We start from the raw sequence: 7,640 nt of genomic DNA, 5'->3' as shown, positions 1-7,640 counted from the left end.
ATATACCCCTCCGGCGATTAATTGCATACCTGCATGGAGGCAAGACCTCACAGCAGAAGCCTACTCCATAATGTGTTTAACATTATTATATGTATATATATGTAACGTGGTATTTTTCAATTATTGTATTTACCAACATCAAGAAGTCACAAGCAAAGAAAGACCACACCATGGTGCATATTTAAACAAGGAGAGTTTACTGGTCAAAACTATTTATTAAACAAATAAAAGACATTTTTTTAACCACCAAAAAATACACGTTCAAAGAAACACAACGGAGGCTCAATATCAGACAGAACTCCACTCTGTAGAGTGGGCAATCATAATGAAGCGGTTGGTTTTATTTTGTGGATTCAAGCTGCTCTTCATATTTTTGGCCACCAGATGTCACCAGAGAGGACTGTGTTGAAAAGCTTCGAGTAATGAACCGTTTTTCAATACAAGCTTCAATGCTTCAGAAAGCTTCATTTGGCCATCACTAGTAGCCAGGGTTTGAAACCATTAAATATGAAGGAAGATAATTGGACCACACCACCACTTCCTGCTGAAGGGGGAAATGTGTGTTTTCTTTACTTGACCTGGGTAGCAGTTGAGGAACCAAATCCCACGGCACAGCACATCATTGGTGCCCTGAGCCAAAGCAGGTTTGAAGGACTAACCTGTCTAGTGATGCGCAGCAAATGTATTGTATTTGTTAAAATAGTATTTGAGATGCATACAGTGAGACCCAAAGTTCTAGTCTGGACAATAATTTGCATGCAAAAGCCAGGTGCAGCAAAAATGAAAACTCATATATGCAAATTGATGTTTAATTTCTTTAAAAAAAAATTGTCGGAAGGTTAAATGAAATTGAATTTTCTGGCAATTATTTCATGTTTCGGGCTTCACAGGTTTAAAGCAGATTTTTTAAGACTTTTTGTCATCTGGCGTATAAACTTTCATCATTTAAACTTTTAAACTTGTTGCATGAGAAAGCCAAATAACAAAGTTGACCTTAACATCAGCACAAATTTAATGTGAGAAAATAGTTTAGAAAGAAGAAGTGGGGGTGGTTTGGTACCTATTTGTTAGAAAGTCATACCACAGCATCTACTTTAAACTTCCTTAAGCTGCAGACAGAGGTCCTCTGGGATTGGTCGCAAAAAAAGCCAAATAAGGTGAAAATCAAAAGAAAAAGGAAGAACATAAAAATAGATTAAGGGCAGAGGGCATCTTGAAGGGGCAAAAACAACAAGGAACAGAGGCAATGGAGCAAAGGTGCTAGCAACTAACTCAAATGAAAGGACTGTTAGTGCTAGTTGTGTGTACTGTGAAAGGTCGAGTCACAGCCTACTTAAGTGTAGAAGTTTCATAAATGAGAGCATTGTTGAGAGACTAAAGTTTGTTCAAGACAAGAAGTTATGTTTTGGCTGTCTGAACTCTGGTCATCGCTCCAAGGATTGTGAAGGGAGAGAAACCTGTGACACATGTAATAAAAGACATCCAACATGTCTTCATGACAATCGCACGAAGGAAGACAGAACAAGGAGAAATCCACACAAGAACAGTGACAGGACAAGACAAACGAACGCAGATGTCTCACAAGACAACAGTGTCACACCAACAACAAGTGAAGCAACTTCTAACAGAGTCACACAGAATGTTGACGACACTCACACATCTTCCATTATTCCAGTATGGGTGTCAACCAAAGGTTAGCCAGAGCATGAAATTCTTGTGTACGCGCTCCTTGATACACAGAGCGATACGACCTTTATTCTTGAAGCTCTGCATATCAAAGGTGAATCGACTCAGCTAAAGCTCACTACTATGTTTTCAAGAAACACAGTTGTGTCCTGTCGCAAGCTCTCAGGTCTACAAGTCAGAGGGTTCTACTCAAATAAGACCATTTCTCTACCAGTGACGTATGCCAGAGACTTTATTCCCGCAAACCGAGATCACATTCCATCGCCTGCAACAGCTAAGGCATGGTCTCATCTTGAATGCATTGCAAGTGAGATCGCTCCACTACAAAGTTGTGATGTTGGTCTGCTGATTGGGTACAACTGCCCCCAAGCACTTGTTCCTCGTGAGGTTGTGTCTGGAAAGGAAAATCAGCCGTTTGCGCAAAGAACTGATCTGGGATGGAGTATTGTGGGTTATGGCAATCCATGTCTCGATTATAGAGACGCCTTCGGAATAAGTCACCAAGTCATTGTGAAGGAAGTGGTGCCTGACATTAATCCCTCTTTAAATCTCACCAACAAGGTTCACTATGTCTACAGAACTCAAATAAAGGAAATGATCTCTCCCACAGAGGTCCTAAAGATGTTGGAGTCTGACTTTGTTGAGAAAGCACCAGAAGACACAAAGGTCTCTCAAGAAGATCTCAAATTTTTAACAAAGATGAAGGCCGGCATTAGGCACAAGGAGGATGGTCATTTTGAAATGCCACTCCCATTTAAGAGTGAAAGGCCGAACCTGCCAAACAACAAGGCATGTGCTATTCATCGCCTCAAATGTTTAGAAAAAAAGCTCAAGAGTAACAAGCAGTACTACATGGACTATAAGAAATTCATGAATGACATCCTAGCCCATGGAGATGCTGAAAAGGTCACAGAGCAAGACATTGACAAGACACCAGTTTGGTACATCCCACACCATGGTGTGTATCATCCACAAAAACCCGGAAAGATTCGTGTCGTCTTTGATGCCTCTGCCAAGTTCCAAGGCGCTTCTTTAAATGACCATCTCCTCACTGATCCAGAGCTAACAAACACCTTGCTCGGAGTCTTGTGTCGCTTCCGAAGAGGCCCAGTGGCTTTCATGTGTGACATCGAACGCATGTTCCACCAATTCCATGTGCATGCTTGTGACCAAGATTACCCACGGTTCTTGTGGTGGGAGAACGGTGACCTTGAAACTCCATTCACTGTCTACAGGATGAAGGTACACCTATTTGGAGCAGCATCTTCTCCAGGTTGCGCCAACTATGGCCTCAAGCATCTTGCAGCTGAAGGGGAAGGAAGTTTTAATGAAGAAACCATCAAGTTCATCAAAACCAACTTCTATGTTGATGACGGACTAGCAAGTGTTGACACTGAAGATCAGGCAATACAGCTGGTTAATGAAGCACGCAAACTCTGCAGCATGGGCAAACTTCGGTTGCACAAGTTCATCTCAAACAGCACCAAAGTTCTAGCTTCGCTTCCGAAAGAAGAATGCGCTGCAGCTCCCAAAGAGCTAGTTATGGCACTCGGTGAAGTACACATGGAAAGAGCACTTGGCGTACAATGGTGTGTGGCGTCAGATCAATTTCAGTTCAGAGTAGTTGTTAAGGACAAACCACTCACCAGAAGAGGAGTATTGGCCACAGTCGCCTCTGTGTTCGATCCACTTGGGTTTGTGTCACCTTTCATTCTGCTGGGAAAGCAGATTTTGCAACAAATGTGTCGAGATAAACTCAGCTGGGATGATAACATACCTGACAGACTTCGACCTCGGTGGGAGTATTGGTTGCGTGACCTGGGAAACCTGGCAGACGTAAAGGTTCACAGATGCTACATTCCTGCGAACTTCAAGGCACAGCACTACGAACTTCATCATTTTTCTGATGCAAGTGCATCTGGATATGGAATGTGCACTTACCTCAGAGCAGTAAGCACAACTGGTGAAGTCCACTGCTCATTGGTGATGGGAAGATCAAGAGTTCCACCAACCAAAGTCACAACTATACCTCGGCTTGAGTTGTCGGCGGCCGTTGTTGCTGTGCGCACTGGTGACATGCTGAAAAAGGAATTGGAAATGGAAATTTCAGAAGAAAGGTATTGGACTGACTCGAAGGTGGTACTCGGATACCTCAGCAATGAAGCCAGAAGATTTCATGTGTTTGTTGCAAACCGAGTGGAACGCATCAAACAAAGCACAGATTCAACCCAATGGAGGTATGTAACTTCCGAAGATAATCCGGCAGACCACGCCTCAAGAGGTCTTACAGCAGAACAACTTGTAGCATCAAACTGGTTCAAAGGCCCAGACCTCTTTTGGCAGAAGGTCATACCCAGTGAGGAAATTAAGGTGGGAGAGTTATCAACCAGTGACCCGGAGGTTAAGAAGGTTCAAGTCCACAAGATACAAGGGGAGGAACAAAGGTCACTGTTAGATCGCTTACACAAGTTTTCCGACTGGTCGAGGATGATTAAGGCAGTTGCTAGACTCAAGCGCTATGTGAAAGAAGCAAAGGATCACAAGAGTAGATCACACGACATCAGTAGCCTACAAGAGAGAAAGGAAGCAGAGTTAACAATCATAAAGATGGTTCAAGAAACAGCCTTTGCTCAGCAAATAAAAACCTTGCAACATCATGATGTGATGCAGATGAAAGACAAGGTTAGCAAGTTACACAAGTTATGTCCATTTCTTTTTTTTTTTTTTTTTTTTTTTTTTTTAAATGACATCAGAAACAGCAGTATGCGACATTACGTGATGGCAGAGCTTCAGTTCATCCTTTGTCATTTTTTTTTTTTTTTTTTTAATAAATAGGACAGGGGGAATGAATGAGAGAGAGAAGGGGAGAGAAAGAAAGAAAACCAAAGAGGAGAAGAGACGGTGAGAAGGGGGGGGAAGAGAGAGAAAAAAAAAAAAAAGAACTCCTGGGTCACCTGTATGGAGAAAAAAAACAAACAAACAAACAAACAAACAAAAAAAACAAACAGAGGAGACAGCAAACAACAAAGAGCAACATAATAATAGAGAAAACAAAGCACCATCACAATAAACTAGCTAGTCATAGATATCAATATTTACTAAATAATAAACGATATTGTGCAGCACGCAAGATAGACAGCGCACAGTGTGCTTTGAGGCAGCAGCCAAGAAAGCTTTAGTCCGTGTCTGTGAATACCCATGTGTGCATACCTGTGTGGATCAGCATGCTTGCATTCCAAAGGTTTCTCCATGTAATGATCTGCTAGGGAGTGTGGGGGGGCCACAGCCCCGTCCTCCAGGGTGTGAAGCGGGTATGGAGGAGATCAAAACTCCAGACATCCAGAGGCCCCCAGAACACAAGAGACCATGGAAGACCAACAGAGGGGCAGCCGCGCCACTGTCCCAGTAAGAGCTGAGGAGAGTCCCAGATGAGGGCTCGCCCAGCAGCCGCGGAGCAGAAGTCAGGGGGAGTTGCAGTGACGCGCCCGTGAGCTCCGCCGGCCCCCAGCTGCGCCTGAGTGACCGAGCCCTAGGCCGAGAGGCCGGGGGCACCCCACCTCCAAAGGGGCCCGAGCGAGCCCCAGGCCCCGACAAGCGGCCGCCAAGGAGTGAGCTGGTGTGTACCCGGACGCCCACCCCCAGACACAAAGAACCACCAACACACCGACACCTGAGGGAGTCCGCCACCGGCAGGGGAAGTGGTGGTGGGTGGAGATAGGCCTCCAAACCTTGGAGGGCCTGAGATGTCCCCAGAGAGGTGGCGTCTGATACCCAACCTGACATATAGACACAGACATACAGGCACACACAGACACAAACATCCATTCCCACCCTCATGCTCTCATATGCACTCACTCCACACTCAACCAACGTGGAGACAGACATAAAGAGACGCTGTACACACAATCACACTCCCCAAGCGTACTCTACAAACCGGGTCTAGGTACCCTTGCCCCTGGAGGGGGGAATTGCACCCAGACCCAGGTGGTGTTACCCTTTTCCCTGCGGTGGGGAGAGGCAGACCACCCCGACTCCGCAGCAGCAGGGAGGCCCCACACCCCAGACCGCAGTCGGACGGCCAACTCCTCCTACTAGCCCTCCCGCTCCAGCAGGCCGCAGAGAATGGGGGTGGTTATGTCCATTTCTTGATGACCAAGGCATTCTTCGGGTAGGCGGACGCTTAACACATGCAGCTTTGCACCCCAATGTCAAGCATCCCGCGATCCTGCCAAGAGACAGTCACGTGTCGGCATTACTGGTCAAACATTATCACGAGAAGACATACCATCAAGGTATGTCTTCATGAATGAACTTCAAGCTAACGGATTCTGGATTCTTGGATGCAGCAAGATTGTGTCATCTTACATCTATAAATGTGTAAAATGCAGAAGGTTCAGAAGGCGCACAGAGCAGCAGAAGATGGCAGACCTCCCAGAGGATCGGATGGAGACCACACCGCCATTCACCTACTGTGGGATGGACTGCTTTGGTCCTTTTTATGTCAAAGAAGGCCGCAAGGAGCTAAAGCGTTATGGCTTGCTAATCACTTGCATGTGGTCCAGAGCAGTGAATCTTGAAATGCTTGACGATCTCTCTACAGATTCCCTCATCAACTCATTACGTGCATTCATGGCCATCAGAGGTACAGTTTGTCAGATAAGATGCGATCAAGGCACGAATTTTGTCGGCACTAGAAATGAGTTTATTGGAGCATTTAAGGAAATGGATCAAGCCAAGCTAGGGAAACTGGACTGTGAGTTTCTCATGAACACCCCAGCGTCTAGTCATATGGGTGGTGTCTGGGAAAGACAAATTCGCACCATAAGAAGTGTTCTCATGTCCATTCTGGAACAATCAGCCAAACAACTCGACAGCTCCTCTCTGAGGATATTCCTGTATGAAGTCATGGCAGTGATTAATAGCAGACCATTGACTACTGACCAACTATGTGATCCATCAAACCCAGAACCTTTAACACCGAATCACATACTAACCATGAAGTCCACAATCATCTCTCCACCTCCAGGAAGGTTTGTGAAAGAAGATCTTTATCTCCGTAAGAGGTGGCGTCGTGTTCAACTACTTGCCAACACTTTCTGGACAAGGTGGAAAAAGGAGTATTTGTTAAATCTTCAAGGCAGACAGAAGTGGACCAAAGAGCACAGAAATGCTAAGATCAATGATGTTGTCCTCCTGAAGGATGAGATAACTCCACGCAACCAGTGGAAGTTGGCAAGGATCATTGAAGTGTATCCTGGAAAGGATGGAAAAGTGAGGAAGGTGAAATTGCTGCTGAGTGATCCAACCCTGGATAGAGCAGGAAAACGTACCTCCAAACCTGTGCACCTGGAAAGACCCATTCAGAAGACAGTCATTCTGATGGAAGCGGAAAACGATTCTCCACCGCACTCTGCTTAAAGGATAATTCACGATAGTTCATTCAAAAGCCGTTCATTAGTTCATAGGCAATACTTTATTCTTTTTAATCACAAGTGATTGGTGGGAGTGTAACGGTCTTTTGCATTTGATGTTTGTTGCATTTGATGTTTGTTGCATTTGATATTTGTTAAGCTGTATGTCTGGATTTTGTTCCTTTGCGCCCTCTGGTGGTGAACTGTGTAGGGTACAGCTTTGCTGTTTGGGTCTCCACCCAGCCACTTTTCTTTTGCTAGCGCACATGGTGTCTGCATTCTGCAACTCACAGTTAGCTCCACACATGGAGAAAATATTGTTTAAAGCGTGAAAATAATTGATGAAGAAGATGGAAGATAAGGCAATAAGGCCATAAAGGACTATTTAGCACCTCCTGGATGTCAGCTCACGAGGTTTGTGTATTTTAAATGGTTTATTTTTTGTAATTAAGGATTTTTTGATTGATTGACATTACGTACAAGAGCGCATTTTGATGTGATGTTTTTGTTTTATTGTTTTGTCCGTGAGCAGTTCTCACGGGT

This window comes from Aulonocara sp. 'chitande type north' Nkhata Bay, linkage group LG18 (assembly GCF_057382095.1).
Source record: "Aulonocara sp. 'chitande type north' Nkhata Bay isolate Kocher_YH1m ecotype deep benthic linkage group LG18, A_spYH_male_GT1.1, whole genome shotgun sequence".
Taxonomy (NCBI): Eukaryota; Metazoa; Chordata; class Actinopteri; order Cichliformes; family Cichlidae; genus Aulonocara; species Aulonocara sp. 'chitande type north' Nkhata Bay.
Note: the sequence above shows the minus strand (reverse complement) of the source record.